We start from the raw sequence: 16,935 nt of genomic DNA, 5'->3' as shown, positions 1-16,935 counted from the left end.
GAGGAAGTTAGGAAGGTCGGAGGAAGATACTGACGGAAGTGAAGCTGTGTGGACAGATAATGATCCGATAGGAGCACTGCCCGCAAAAGGCAAGGTCCCGAGTTCGAGACTCTGTGCAGTTCAAGTCTCGCTAGGTCTTTCAAAACAGCGTACCCTCCGTTGCAGAGTAAAGATATAATCTGGGATCGAATACTTTTTTCATAGGCAAGATACGGATTTTAACAGGGTACCTCCATACTGCGCGTCTCTGCACTGGCGTGCGTTAGTAATTTCGACAACGGATCTCAGGCAAGACTCGTAGGAAACTCGAATACTCCTCCTCTCTATACTGTTTGATCGATTAACTAAATTATTTCTTTCGTTAAGACCATAACTTGTTTTTTGTTGATTTAGATACGTGTTACCAGGAAAATCTACATCTTCTAACGAAATCAGAAAGCGATGTCGAATATAAGATAAATACAGGAGGATCCTTGATAACTTAGTGGGAAATGTGCTCAGTAACTGCACACTCTCCATGTTCTAAAAATACAGAACCAAGTGCTGCGTGCAAGGCTTGTGCAGATCTGTTCATCTGCAGCAGAGATATCACGTAACATCAAGGATACCCGCCTTTCCGTAAGATCTTAATAGAAAAGCTACGCAGAGTCTGTAATAAATCACAAGCTTGGCCACATCGTCTCATTTCGACAAGACCCTTTAGAAGAAAGTATGTTGACATCTTAGCGATGCTGCCTCAGGAGCACGGGGTCCCGCATTCAATTGCTGACCAGGTTGGAGATTTTCTCTGCCTGGGGACTGAGTGTGTGTGTTGTCCTCATAGTGTATGACATAATTACTCTGGTGAGTATTTATTCAAAGTCTGATTAAAACTGAACATGACTGATGTCCTCGATGTTTGTTTTGATTCTACGTGCAGCGGGTCAAGTGGGGCGCCGCCCTCCGCCTCCTAGTGGCTTGGTGAAGAGAGGCTGCAGCCCGCTGGAGTCGGCTCAACAGCCGGGTCCCGTGCCTGCGCCCCATACTTTACTTTCTGGCATCTTTTGAGCACATGCAATATGCGTTAAAGACTTTCAAAGAACTACTGCTGTATGTCCCGAGGAATATGGAACCAACCTTTCCTACTATTACAACATTTAATATTTGAGAAGAAATTTCTTTAATCTGTTTCAATTATTCGTGAAGCACGACGTACAGCTCTTGCGCTTTCTTGGTGTTTTGGCGTAACGGCAAGCGCCGGCACGGAGATCAAAAACGGTAGAGCAAAGAGGACAGTGAGACGACGTCAGCGACGTAGTACGCTGTCATCAAGACAGAAGCGGCATCTATACGAAGAGAACATAAGCGCCGTGTCTCCTAGCCGCGGAGGAGTGGAAGCCTAGCCGTTATAATAACACTGCAGCACTGAATTGCTTTGCTTGCCTAGAAATTCTCAAAAAAAAAAAAAAAAAAGGTCAACCCGGTTCCCAGAACTCCTGAAGATGGATGTTGACTGTGGATATTGTATCACAGACACAGTTCCTTTCACTGTTCAGAGAAGTCACTAAACCCGGCCAAAGTTGTAAACAACCATGCATGAGAAGCGCCTATTAGACGGAGGGGATCCGACAGCCGGTTCCAGTCATCCCATCAGTAAGGACGTACACGGCTCATGTCGTCTGTTGTTCAACCATCTCTAGACGGTCAATACCATGGTTCAATAATGTACGCATTCTTACTTTGTGCTAGGAAGGGCTCTCACCAAGGGAAGTTTCCAGGCGTCTCCAAGTGAACTAAAGCGATGTTGTTCGGATATGGAGGAGAAATACGAGTAGAGTGACAAACACTGTCGATGACATGCCTCGCTCAGGCCGCCCAAGGGCTACTACTGCAGTGGAAGACCGCTACCTACGGATTATAGCTCGGAGGAAGCTGACAGCATCGCCGCCGCGTTGAATAATGCTTTTCGTGCAGCCACAGGACGTCATGTTACGACTCAAACTGTGTGCAATAGGCTACATGGTGCGCAACTTTACTCCCGACGTCCATGCCGAGGTCCATCTTTGCAACCATGACACCATGCAGCGCGGTACAGAGGGCCCAACAACATGCCGAATGGACCGCTCAGGTTTGGCATGACGTTGTCTTTGTGTATGACTGTCACTTATGCCTTGAACCCGACAATCGTCGGACACGTGTTTGAAGGCAACCCGGTCAACCTGAACGCCTTAGATACACTGTACAGCGAGTGCAGCAATGTGGAGGTTCCCTGCTGTTTTGGGGTGGCATTATCTGGGACCGACGTACGCCGCTGGTGGTCATGGAAGGCGCCGTAATGGCTGTACGATTCGTGAATGCAATCCTCCGGCCGCTAATGTAACCATATCGGCAGCATATTGGCGAGGCACTCGTCTTCATGGATCACAAATCAAGCCCCCATAGTGTACATCTTGCGAATGACTTCTTCAGGATAACGACATCGCTAAACTAGAGTGGCTAGCATGTTCTCCAGACATAAACCCTATTGAGTATGCCTGGGGTAGACTGAAAAGGGCTGTTTATGGCCGACGAGACCCACCAACCACTCTGAGGGATCTACGCCGAATCGCCGTTGAGGAATTGGACAATCTGGACCAACAGTGCGTTGATGAACTTGTGGACTGTGTGCGACGACGAATACAGGAATGCATCAATGGAAGAGGACGTGCTACTGGGTATTACAGGTATTGGTGTGTACAGCAGTCTGGACCACCACCTCTGAAGGTCTCGCTGTGTGGTGGTACAACATGCGGTGTGTGGTTTTCGTGAGAAACAGAAAGGCTGTAAATAATGTTTATGTTGATCTCTATTCCAATTTTCTTTGGAGGTTCCGGAACTCTCGGGAACCGAGGTGAGGCAAAACTGTTTTTGATGTGTGCATATACCGATTATTTGCATGTCGCCATTTGCTAGCGACACAACTTTGTGAATACGCAATGTTAAATATTGTCAATTTAACTTACTGTAATAAACTCCGTTAATATGATATGCTTGAATTGTTGTCTAGCCAACCGAGAAACAGCTTCCTAGGCACCCTATATTAGACGAGTGGCCAGGATACTACACTCAGGTAAATTGATGCACCATGCAGAGATGGTCTGGTTCATTCCAGTGACAATCCAAGAGCTTCATTCTACGGCTCGAGCGCACAGTTGGCCAAATCAGCGAAACATTCTTTGACATGCACAGGTGAATAGAAGCATTACCACGCTGATACAAAAAAAGTCTGAGTCCATCGTTCGGGCCGGCCGGGGTGGCCGAGCGGTTCTAGGCGCTACAGTCTGGAACCACGCGACTGCTACGGTCGCAGGTTCGAATCCTGCCTCGGGCATGGATGTGTGTGATGCCCTTAGGTTAGTTAGGTTTAAGTAGTTCTAAGTTCTAGGGGACTGATGACCTCAGAAGTTAAGTCCCATAGTGATCAGAGCTATTTGAACCATTTTTAAAATTTTTTTTGCAGTGTTCACGTGAAGGCCGATACTGGCGTGCTGAGTGGCAAAATGTATTGTTTTCGGACGACTGCCGCCTCAAGTTGTCCTACAGTGACGGTCGTATACGCGTTCGAAGCCAACGTGGTGAACGCAGTCGGGCAGACTGTACTGATGAGCGGCATGGCGGACAAACGCCAAGTGCGATGGCTTGGGGCGCCATTCCCTATAGCTCGCTATATTGCTTCCCATGACTTCAGGACGATCTTAACAGCCAACTCTATACCAGATAGCTCTTACAGCGCAAGGAACTGTCCCTCCTGCAGGCCGTTCCACATGCCACATTTCAGCAGGACAACGTCCGGTCACATGTGGGGAGGAATGTGCAAGCCTTCCTCGAAGAATTGTTTTCCTGTTTTCCTGGCCTGCCCGTTCGCCTCACGTGTTGCCCATCGAACACGTTGGTATATGGTCGGTAGGAACTTTGTTCGTTCAGGTCCTCCTGCAGTTGATACTTTGTGGACACGCCCACGAACAACATGACGGGAATGACTGATGACCTCGTAGTTTTGTGCCTTTAATCGCTCAACGAACCGACCGAACAGGATATTGAGGCGCTCTTTGACTATGCCGCGACCTCCAGCGGCTGTGGCTGCAGCATGAGGTGACGCTACTCCATGCTGAGTTTCCACAGTCGAGGTGCACTCACACGTCCGTAATGCTGATCTTTTGTGTAGTGTCACGTCCTTAACTGGTGGAATAAATTTCATTGTGATCACATCTCTCGGTTTTGGTGTTTCACTTTTTCCAAACAGCGGGCACTGGGGTAGTGGTTCAGTGTAGTGGTGCTACTGTTGCGCGCAGTGGCCATATTATGAACGGAATTATTTCAGAGTCCAAACCAGTTACTAATGCAGATTAGCTTCATCACACATTGCTAGGTGTCTACCAGATTAACTCACACGAATTTGAGTGCCATCTCATGCACCGCGTGTAATCGTCCAAAGATCGCGGAGCCATAACAAAGTCCGTAACTCGCATCGGAAGCACAGAAGTGAGCGATGTCTCGCCGACGAATGGGAGGCGCTTGTGGAGCCACGCCCTCTCTCCCAGCTCCGCACCGGCGGCGGTCACACCCGATCGGAGGTCGGCTCTGCCGCACTTCGTGACCTCCGATCCAGAGGATGACACGGACTAGCTAGGCCTCGTGTGTTATTCATGTCTTCGATGGAACTGTACTTATAAACTTTGTGATTTGCACACTTTCAGAGAAAACGGCCTTGCCCCAGTGGATACACCGGTTCCCGTGAGATCACCGAAGTTAAGCGCTGTCGGGCGTGGTCGGCACTTGGATGGGTGACCATCCAGGCCGCCATGCGCTGTTGCCATTTTTCGGGGTGCACTCAGCCTCGTGATACCAACTGAGGAGCGACTCGACCGAATAGTAGCGGCTTCGGTCAATAATACCATCATATCGACCGGGAGAGCGGAGTGCTGACCCCACGCCCCTCCTATCCGCATCCTCCTCTGAGGATGACACGGCGGTCCCGGCAGGCCGCTCGTGGCCTGAAGACGGGGTACAAGTGATGCCTTAATATTCAAATGCAGTTGTAAATACTAGTTACATTCCTGTGGCTATGGATTGTATAAAGTTAAGTAAATTTTATCTTTATCGAAATCAAGTGAACTAATGTTTCCTACATTGTAGTTCCGATCAACAACAAAAGTTGTGACTCGACGATTGTAGTCCTAACGTACGGTTACTCATTAATTATTTAAACCCTCACCCACTGCTCTAAACACGAACGATCGTGATGACTGCGCCTTTCTATCTAGTACTGCACATTCATTCCAATGATCCCTAAATTTCGACAGCGACACGTCCACGGAACCCCAGTGCGTAGCCTCTAGACAAATTTTTATGCCACGTTCGTTTCTAACTTCGCGTGGAGCTCGTTTGACGTATTAGATAATACAGGTGACAGTGACTTAGTACTGTACGCATTGGACTTGGACGAACTTTGTCGATTAATGTCTTAGTCGTACCACAGCGATAATCGGGTTTAGCGCCTCCCTGGCGTTCCCACTTCACAGTAATTTGCCTAACAGGCCCCTGGGAGATGCAGTCCGCGATCGTTCACGTGGGCGTGCAGCTGACCGACGAGGACCGCTGCACACATGACACGAGCTGGTGTGGCGCAGCGCCCGACCTGTTCATCTCGAAGCTCTGAAGCCATCGTCGGTATCTCAGTAGGTCCCTCGAATCATTTCTGCAGAATACTGGACTATTCCTCCTAGTAAACCAAAGAAAGGTCTCCCTCACATTATTATCTGTTTAATAAACCAACTGAAGTGACGCAGTGGTTAAGACATGCACTCGAATTGGAGAAGGCTGGACCCTCAGATCCTTGTCACATCATGCAGATTTACGTTTTCCGTAATTTAACAAAACCACTGAGAGGATTCGTTTGTATTTTAAGTTACTTCGTTATGGTCTTCAACTCGAAGTAGTCTGCGGACTCCCGATTTGTTAAATATTCGTATTATCAATAGAATAACTTAATTTTTACTAAAAACCAGGATCTGGCAAATTCGATCTTTTAAAGTTTTTATTGCACATTTAAATGCAACACGTATTAGATGATGAATACCGTGTTATAGCAGACACTCTGAGTAACGGATAACAAGTGCTTTTTCAATACGTACGTATATACATTATTGATATAAATTTCTGGTCACAGGTATTCCTTGATACCGTGGCTGGAGCAGAAGACTGTTTGCCGCCTTTGGCTACTTTGCCCGTCAAGAATCGAAGTACGTCTTCAGTTCTCTTGGAACAACACGGAGACTAGGCGGAATACCCCATGAAAATAATAAAATACACAAAACAGGACTTGTCCCCTAATAAATCTTCTCACAGAATAATTAAAACAAAAAAATTATATTCTGAACGATTATTCTGTACAACAAAAATGCATGTAATTCTACTAATAAAGCTTGTTCGTTTATGTTCAAAATTAGTACGAGATTTCACTTCCACTCAACGAAATAATTTATTTCCAATCCTTGGCTACAAAATTTCTGGAAAATCTCATGCCATCACACCACCTAAGGCAAATTCCTACGTGGTTTCCTTTTCCAATCCGAGTTTCCGTTCGGTCTCCAATGACTTTACGTCGAATGGACGTAACATTCTAATCTTCACTGCGACACAAAAACACGCAAATGAAAACATCGCAATCGCTAAAAATTTCTAACAGAAATGAAACCTCCAAAGTTACGCTGCTGACTCACATCCTTACGAACAGCTGTAAGCTGCTTCTGAAGTACATTAGGTGATGCGAACTCACAAAATGAGTGTCTGCATAAGAAGGCGGACAAACTTTTTGTTAACTTTTCATTAGTTGCTTTCGTAGGCAAAGCAAACGCTCTATCGTCCGTGGAGTGGAAGTGAAAGAATGGGGAGAGGGCGGCAGTATTCATGAAACTGTGAAGATTGTTAATGTTACTGTGCTGTTATAGTACCTACCGCTAGTAGACTAACAGTACCATTTCGAATTGCTTTCGGGGAAACGGCGGAGTTTTGCGCAGTACCGATGCCTGCAAGATCCGGGCAGTCACAAATGATGGTATTATTGGTAGTTGGGAGCTCCAATGTTAGGCGTGTAATGGGGCCATATAGGAACAAAAGTTGGAAGGAAGGGGAAGAAAGCCAGTGTGCTGTTGTGGGGAAGGCGAACAGAAGACTGCCACATATTGGCTGAACACTTGTAAGATCCAAGAGACCTACTAAAGAGACTGCCTACACTACGTTTTCCCCTCCTCTTTCGGAGTACTGCTGCTCGGTGTATGATCTCTACCAGACAGTATTATCGGCGTACAACGAGAAAGTTCAAAGAAGGGCTGCACGTTTTGTATAATCGAGAAATAGAAGAGAGAGTGTCACGGGCATGATACAGGATCTGGGATGGACATCATTAAAACAAAGGGATTTATCATTGTGGCGGGATCTTCAATCACCAGCTTTCTCCACCGAATGCGAAAATATTTCGTTCGCTCCGACCTACATAGGGAGAAATTATCACCATAATTTGTCCTTCGTTGTGCCTCTATCCCGCAGCAGCGCAGGATCGGTAATGTTAGCAACGGATTTGGCGGGGTTAGTTTTAGAGGTGGCCGGACGCCCTTCCTGTCACCACCCACGAGTGGTGATGAGGGCGATGATGAGTTGTCATCTCGGGGCAGGTCAAAGTCCCTGACCCCGCCGGGAATCGAACCCGGGACCCCGTGCTCGGGAAGCGAGGACGCGGACAGACGATAATCATAATGAAGTAAAGGAAATCAGCGCTCGCACGGAAAGGTATAGCAGTTCGTTTTTCTCGCGCGCTGCTCGATAGTGGAATAATAGAGAATTATTGCGAATGTGGTTCGATGGACCCTCTACAGCAGAGTAGCCGTGTAGATGTAGGGGTAGAGGATAATGTACACAATGACGTGCCTTACAGTATCAGCACGTTGCAGTGTCCCACTTTATCACCAAAGGAAATCAGCAGGGATCCTTATTGTGTACCGGTTCAGAAAGAGAATATCCCTGCTCAAATACTGCCGACAACACATAAGTGACAATACGTTCTGATGATTGGTGAAATGTAACATCCGGTTAGTATCAGATACATGATACTGTGCTGTAACTTCACGTGTAAGAGGTACGCAAACTGCCATTCCGAAGAACTGTCTTACTATTTAGTTAGCCGCACTTATGAAGAGGAAGAAGAATATATGTTGTTTCGTTCAATAAAGTAAATGTTTCACTTCCGTAATGGGTGTGAAAACACCATAAACTGGTAAAGCGTAGTAAAATAAATTTTATAACCCAAGCATAGACTATTTTCTCTAAATACTTCCTCAGTAACTTCTCCAATAAATTTTACTATGGTTACAGATCAGTTAGCAATAAAAGATATCACATAAGCTGAAACAAAAGTTACGAATATTTTTGCGATACAATTTTCGTGCGATACAATTTTCGTGTAAAAGGGCTTTGGTGATTGATAACGATTGTGCACATAATTTTGCCTCATTCTGGTGGTTCTCAGTGTTTCGGAGGTCGTTCTCCAAGCAGGTCAGACGATTTCGCCAATAATAAAGGGAAAGTTGAAACTGTACCGAAACAAGGAACACAAACATAACTAGATAAACTGTCGGCATGTGACGGCCATGCGCTTTTTTCGGGAAGACCACTTTAAGATGAGAAAGCTTTGGAATACATTGGCTTACAGAGGAGGTTATGGTGTAAAAAATTCGTAAGGAGATCGGCAAGTAGTGCATCTTGTCACTTGAACAGCACAGTCGACGACGAAGGAACTGGAGCTCTTCAGTTGGTATCGCGAGGCTGGCTGCGCCCCGTACCAGTTCTCTCACCGAGGAGACATCCTCGGCAGCACCGGCAACAGAATCCAGCCAGGTACGTCCGGCCACTCAGCAACGCAGACGGACTTCCTGTCCTGTGAGGCGGCTAACAGAGGGTGTAACTCTCGAATAAATATTTTAAAAATTTTCGCTGAAGTGGGATATATTTGTATAAGGTGCCTCACATTGTAGATGCTGACAGAAATCAATCATCTTTTCTAGTTCGAGATCCGACGGTTGATTCCGCAACATATCGGACACTGACTAGATGCACTGAGCACCACTCCTTTAGCCTGAAACTGCCCACTGTACCTCCTCTTGTTTCTGAAAATGAAAGGATTGCGTTACCTTCGGATAGAAAGCACCAGAACGCGTGACAGGAATCACTCGGTAAAAAATGGATTGCTGGGCAGTTTCGAAAAATACAGAGATTTCGTGGGAAACATTTAGAACAATGAAGTTAATGGTCCTGCAATTCAAAATATCCTTAATCTGTAATTCTTCATGCTTTCCCGGTGATCTGCTGACATCTGGGATATTCGGGAAAACAGCCGGATGTTCGCGTCGTTCTCGCACGATAATTCAACAGCGTGCCTCGCTGTCTTCCTCAGGTGCTACCTGAGACAGTAGTTTTCAACCCGTTCGGAATTGCTGCTATTAGCGAACGCAGCTTCCTCTCAACCAGATCCCGAGCGAACTTCGTGCAGGGAATTGCAGCGGACATCTGGTGCCGGGCACCTCGTTGACAGCGGCACAAACAGCTAAACGTCTCCAGATGGCCAGAGTACAGAGCTACTGGCTAGCCGCTCAGTGCGTGTGACCTGGGGAGGCGTGGGTCTGCTCTTTTCAAATGATTCGAGGCGTGCAGTACAGCGACGGCAGTGTGCGGAGCGTCTCGTTTAGGTCGGAGGTGGTCCTACGATATTTTCGGGGTGTTTTCGTACTGTCTCCTTTTGGTTTCACTTATCAAACTTACCGTGATTATGATCCAGGACGTTACCTTAACATCCTTGGTGAGCACGTGATGCATTTTCATCTTCATCGGGCGTATTCTTCAGACACTCACATCCAAGGCGGGTTCGAGAAAGTTTTCCCACAGAAGTGACTTTTCATTTGGTTCCTCCCTTTCCCTAACAGTTTGTACAGTTTCACCCGTGCCAATTCTCGCTTCTAATTTTATATAAATCTTGCACTCGATTGCCTCTGGCGCCGCTCTCAGCTTGGCGGTCCAAGCGGCCGCTCCTAATTGTGATATGTGCCGTGTGGAAATCCTACACCCTTTTCCATTTGGCGCTCCAAGTAGTGGCTTATGTTGATTAGGCGTTAAACTGGTTCTCTGCCATTTTCCAAGCTGACAACAACCGCGTGCACAGCCGCACTTTCCAGGCATCCTGTCGCCCCTGAACGGCTCGTTAAATCGCCCAGTCTGAACTCCACAGAAAATATCTGGGACTATTTGGAAGAGCGGATGAAAGCAGTAATCAGCATCCCCGTATTTTAGCAGGTCTTAGGGATATAATCGTGGGCGACTGGCTTCATCTGGATGTAAGATATCTGAAGAGATGTGCGGATTATCTTTGTACATGATATGAGAGCATTATCAATCGTCTCTGACATTGATAATGGTCTCATATCATCTAGAGATGATATGAGACCGTTACACGGAACCGGAGCTATGTTTCCTGGGAGGCGACTAATTTTTGCCTGATGCTGTTATTATGTTATGCAGTGAAGAGATGAGATTAGAACATCGATACCACGGACATTAGGATTGTCTCACTGCAAACCAGAATGACGAATGAAGGGCGCTCTTGAAGACTCACACCCTCTCTCAGCATTGCAACACCATCACACGGAGGTCGATATAGAGTCGACCGAGGACTCACTGAGCCCCAATACGTAACTTTCGAAGAAGCAGTCAACATCATCTAGTTAAGACACCAGTGCTACTCAAATATTCAAATCTGAAATGGAGCTGTACTTTCGTAAATACTGAACTTATACTTCAAGAGAAGAGTTTGTAATTGTGTGAAGCAAGTGACGGTTTGCTGATGAAAACAGCTGTAAATATTTGTCTCATTCCTGTAGCAGTGGATAATATAAAGTTAAGCAAATCTTTCTATCATTCTTGTAATACAGTGAACGCTACGACAGGACAATGCAGTTTCGTCAGATCACAATAATTATTATGAAAATGCCTTACGAGTATAACTTACATGTCGCTGGAGCACAGAAGCTGTCGACGGCGTGCTAACATCAGTCACTCGCTGTGTACCTGCCAGAGACGGGGCGCCTGGTTTAAATAACAGTTGAGACGGGCGTCCTGCAGAGCGCAGCACTCGTCACCCCGCGGCCAGCTCAGCGGCGCCTCGTGACGTCACAGAGTCGCTCGCGAGGGCGGCTGCGGCGGCGGCTGGCTGGACCTCTGGCGGGGCGAAACGCGATCCTGCGGCCCGCCTCGCCGCCTCATTGTGTCTGGCGTGCTGACGCTCACCCAGCTGGTCACGGCCGCCTCTTCCGGCACGCCAGGGCGTCCGCGGCGGCTCTGAACGCAAAACGCGGGCTCTTTCCAGATCTCGCCGGCACACTTCGGGGAATTCGCGATCACAGTCACGCGCAGGCGATCTTTTGTTGCTGCGGGAGATTTTCGTTTTAACCTGCTATACATGAGTTACTTGAATAAGATGCCCGTAAAATTCGGAGAACGTTTTTCAATGCGACGGCCTTACGCTACCTTGCTGGGAGGGCCCGTATGTCTACATGGCTACCACTCTACTGGTCGACGTTTCGCTGCGTCAACAACCTCCCCATCAGCCATGTACTGCTTTCCGCAGAGGTGCGGAAGTTGCGAGATCCGGGCTGTAGGGTGGATGAGGAAGAATAGTTCAGTGACGTTTTGTGAGCTACTTCCGGGTGCGCAGACTTGTGAGAGGCCTTGCGTTGCCACGGAAAAGCAGAAGTTAGTTTGCATTTTTGTGGCGACGAACACGGTCATGACGTTTCTTCAGTTTTTTGAGTTTAGTATAGTGTACTTCAGAGTTGATCGTTACACCGTGCGGGAGGACATCAAAATGACTAACCCCCCAAAACCATCGAAATGACTTGACCGGCTGAGGGTGAGATTTTTAACTTTTTCTTCGGAGGGGAGGTGTTGTGGAGCCACTCCATGATTTGCCGTTTGGTTTTCGGTTCGAACTGATGAAGCAGTGTCTCAGCGCCTTTGACTATCTGCGGCAAAAAATTGTCACGATCAGCCTCGTAACGCGCAAGGATTTCTGCACAGATGGTCGTTTTATGGTCTCCAGTTAGGCGGGGAGGACCCAGCGGGCACACACCTTTGAATGGCCCAACTGGTAGAGGAGAGTGTTGTCAACACTACCAGCAGAGACGTCTGGCTGAGCAACGAGGTGTCTGACTGTAATCCGTCCATCACCTCCAGTGAGAGTGTCCACACGTTCCAGCGTTGCAGGAGTCACAACTGTGTGCGACCGGCCGGCACGCGCGAGATCGGACAGGTTTGCGCGACCTTGTTGCTGTAATGACAGACGCCTCACCCAACTACTGACAGCGCTTTTTTCCACTGCCAGGACTCCGTAGACATTCCGCAAGCACCTATGAATGCTTGAGATGCTCTCGTTTTCCGTCAAAAAGAAACCCAGTGACAGCTCTCTGCTCTGAATGCATTTCCTTACAGGCACCATTTTGAATGCTATGTATAGTGCCGCCACCAATTGGAAATCCATGAAACTATAGGGGCTGAAGCGGGAATATTCCACGATGTCCCACAAGAACTACCTTATTGTTTCAACAAAAATTGGCCGAGAAAAAATGTGTTACATAACTTATTGAACGCTCCGTGTATTTTATTTAAACATGTGCTCGAATGTTTTCACATCAGTCTACTCGCAGCTTGTTCGAAACTTTTGCAAAAATGACTGTCCAACTCCGTCAAGAACGGCAGGATTGCGTTTCTCGTCGGGAAATGCGACACTGATTCGGGCAATTTGGTGAGAGAGGGAGTGCTGTATATCACATCCTTGACGTGCAACCACAGACGAAATCACGATACGTTAAATTAGTTGACTTTCCAATCTCAAACCGCGGTCGGCTCGCCCAAAGCTCTCTAAAATATTCAGTTAACCGCATTCGTGCGCCATCCGCACAGCGTGCAGTGGCTCCACCGTGTTGGCAGCAGAAGCTGCGAGGCACGCCAAGCCTCAGGGCGTCCGGCAGCTGTGGTGTGGTGTGGTGTGGTGTGCAGAGCAGCGGGCGACGACACCGTTTTGATGACGCCCTCAGTTCGGCCACCAACAGAGTCCACGAATTTCCTAATCAGGCGAGAGTATGACAGCATTATCACCAACAAATAAAATCATAGCATCAGGAGGGATGGCAAATAACGACATTTTACTTGTTGTTGCTGTTGTATTCTTCAGTCCGAAGACTGGTTCGATGCAGCTCCCCATGCTGCTCCAGTTACGTCATCTACTCATCTAATCTTCAGCATTCTTTTGTAGCACCACATTTCTAAAGCTTCAGTTCATCTTCTTGTCTAAACTAGTTATTGTCCATGTTTCATTTCCATACGTGGCAACACTTTAGACAGTTATCTTCGGAAAAGACTTCCTGACACTGAAATCTATATTCGATGTTGACAGATTTCTCGTCTTCAGAAATGCTTTTCTTGTCATTGCCAGTCTTTTTATAGCGTCTCTACTTCGCCCATCATCAGTTATTTTGCTGTCCAAATAGCAAAACGCACCTAGTACTTCAAGAGTCTCGTTTCCTAATCTGACTTCCTTAGCATCACCACATTTAATTCGACTACATTCCATTATCTTCGTTTTGCTTTTGTTGATGTTAATCTTATATTCTCACCGTCCATTCCGTTCAGCCGGTCTCCCAAGTCCGTTGCCGTCTCTGACAGAACTATAATGTCATCGGCAAACCTCAACGTTTTTAGATCTTTTCCCTGATTTTTAATTCCTATTTCAGATTTTTCTTTGGTTTCCTTTACTGTTTGTTCAGTATACAGATTGAATAACATCTGAGGTAGGCAAAAACCCTGTCTCACTCTCTTCCGAACCATGGCTCCCCTTTCAAGCCCCTCGTCTCTTATTACTGCCGTCTGGTTTCTGTATAATTGTAAATAGCCTTTCACTCCCTGTATCTTATCCCTTCTATGTTCAGAATTTGAAAGAGAGTATTCCAGTCAACATTGTCAAAAGCTTTCTCTAAGCCTATAAATGCTATTAATTAGGTTTGCCTTTCCTTAACATATCTTCTAAGATAAATCATAGGTCAGTATTGCCTACACTTCTCCGGAATCCAAACTCTTCCCCGAGGTCGACTTTACAAGTTTTTCCATTATTCTGTACATAATATGTGTTAGTATCTTGCAGCAATGACTTATTAAACTGATAGTTCGGTAATTTCCACACCTGTCAGCAACAGTTTTCTGTAGAATTGGAATTACTATATTCTTCTTGAAGTCTGCGGGTATTTCACCTGTCTCATACATCTTGATCACCAGGTGGAAGAGTTTTGTCATGTCTGGCTCTCCCAAGGCTTTAACGGAATGTTGTCTAATCCCGGGGCCTGCTTTCTACTTAAATATTTCACTTCATTGTCAGATTCTTCACGCGGTATCATATCTCCCTTCTCATCTTTATCTACATCCTCTTCTATTTCCATTACATTGCCCTGAAGTGCATCTCCCTTGTACAGAGCCACTGTACACTCGTTCCACGTTTCTGCTTTCCGTTCTTTGCTTAGGACTGTTTTACCATTTGAGCTCTTGATATTCATGCCGTTCCTTCTCTTTTTCCCAAAAGCCTCTTTAATTATCCTGTTAGCAGTGTCTATCTTTCCCCTAGTCAAACATGCTTCTAAATCCTTACAGGTGTCCTGTAGTCATTCCTGCTTAGCAATTTGGCACTTCGTGTCAGTGTCATTTTTAGACGTTTGTAGTCCCCTTCTCCTGCTTAATTTGCTACATTTTTATATATTCTCCTTTCATCAGTTCAATTCAATATGTCTTGTGTTACCGAAGGATTCCTGCTATGGTTTGCCTTTTTACATATTTGATCCTCTGTTGAATTCAGTATTTCATCCCTTAAAGCTACCGACTTGGCTTCTGCTGTATTTCTTTGCCCGGTTGTAGTCAATTGCCTGACGCTCCCTGTACAGCTCTCAACAACCTCTGGTTCATTCAAATTATCCAGGTCTCATCTCCTTAATTTCCTACGTTTTTCCATTTTTTTGTGTTTTAATCTACAATTCATAGCGAATAAATTTTGGTCAGAGTCCACAAATGCCCCTGGAAATGTCTTACAATTTAAAATCTGGTTCCTGAAATTCTGTCAAACCATTATATTTTAGTTATCGTTCGTGTAAAGTATAATAGAAAAATTCGACGATAACAACGTACGCGATTTGCGTGTGTAGAGAGCGCAGAATTTAGTTGACAGTGCTGTCGTGGATGGCACCTGTCGGTCTTCCATCAGTCGGATTGGAGCTGGAAGAGACGTACAGCTAGGGTGCTTCCATTTTTCTTCCTCTGCATGGTTCGGTATCAGTCACAATCGCTCTGACGGCAATCCGTGACCAGACGTTTCCGACGAGCAAAAGATCTGGAGGAAGTGAACAGCTGAACGCCGTCTGTATCGAGGCGGGACAGGGCATCACGTAACTGCTGCTGTTGTGAGTCACACCGTAGGCAGGGCGCGCTCACTGGTAGCTAAACGTGACCAACACTTTTGTTCAAGTTTCAGGTAACACGTACACGGTCCAGTCACATTAACGTCACCGGCGCATTCTAATAATAATTGACAGACGGCTAGTGGCAACACGTGCAGTGGGGGAGGGGGGGGGGGGGGTTGGAGCGTTCCGCCTGACGTCTAACATGGTGTGAGTATTGACTTACGAGCCCAGGGTGTCAGCACCTCCGAAACGGCAAAGTCTGTAGACTGCTGGCGTGCCGCAGTGGTCGCAGTATGCCGCGCATGATAAAATGGCGCTGAGGGAACACTGTGGAGCACGACGGACTGCACATGACGGGGCTGCGGCCCAAGAGGCGTGCAACTGCTGGGCAGCTCACCAGCCGCATGCACCGAGGTGCGACTCCTCAACTACTGTTCAGCGTGTGGGTCTCTGCAGCAGGCACGAGGTTCGTGCACCCATACTGACTGCTCGTCACTGGCGAAAATAGCTGGAGCATACGCGCCAATACGACACCTGGACATCCACTCGGTGACGGTAGGTGGCCTTTTGAGATGATCACGTTTTGTGCTCCCTCCAGGTGGCCGTTGGCGTGTGCAACGTGAAAGCAAACACCCTACATTGGCTACGGTCTGCGGAATGTTTTCGTCGCATTCTCTGTGTAATCTCGCCATTCTGGAAGGCACAACGTGTCAACAAACGTTTGCGTCTGTTCTAGGAGACAGTGTCCATTCGTATGTGACGTTTTCTCTTCCTCGGCACGCAACAGCACAACGCAACGTGTCTCGACGCTCGCTGCGTACGTGCGTGGTTCGAAAAGCACCTGGAGCAATTTACGCCACTCCCCTGGCCGCCAGACTCCCCAGATTTCAACGCACTTGAGATTCTACCGTAGCACCTCGATCTGACTGTTCGCACCGTAGATCTTCACCCGCGAAACCTGGCGCAGGTGGGCATTACAGTGGGGTCGGCACGGTTCCGCATCGCTGTCCGTACGTTCCAGACCTTTATTGACACTCTTCCTGCACCTCTTGCTGCTGTCCGCTCTGCAAAAGTGGTTATTTAGGCTGTTTTACAACTTAACAATACGGCAACAACAGGTCAGCCTTACAGCTCCAGTACTGTAAAAAATATTAATAAATACGTAATCTAGTCTGTGCTGCGAAAGTAACTCAAGTACAACAACAGGTAACGTAAGTGCAACTCCTATCATAAATCAGTCGCATTACTTTAAATAACAGATGAATTATTACGAACTGATGGTTCACAGCTCACAATTATCTTATTCTTTAGGAACATCACCTTCGGAAAGCATAACATTCCCACGGAGAAACGAAAAGTCATTCTCTGAAAATTCCAT

General features: G+C 46.8%; 1 protein-coding gene and 1 pseudogene across 1 annotated transcript in view; one reads left to right on the top strand and one right to left on the bottom strand.

The window, feature by feature from the left end:
- The window catches only part of LOC126365945 (cholesterol 7-desaturase nvd), a 420,573-nt gene that overhangs the window by 332,284 nt on the left and 71,354 nt on the right, over window positions 1-16,935 (bottom strand). The window lies entirely within an intron of this gene.
- LOC126268472 (5S ribosomal RNA) lies at window positions 4,717-4,834 on the top strand (annotated as a pseudogene).

The sequence above is a fragment of the Schistocerca gregaria genome, chromosome 4 (assembly GCF_023897955.1).
Source record: "Schistocerca gregaria isolate iqSchGreg1 chromosome 4, iqSchGreg1.2, whole genome shotgun sequence".
NCBI classification, from domain to species: Eukaryota; Metazoa; Arthropoda; class Insecta; order Orthoptera; family Acrididae; genus Schistocerca; species Schistocerca gregaria.
This window is presented reverse-complemented; position numbering and strand designations above follow the sequence as displayed.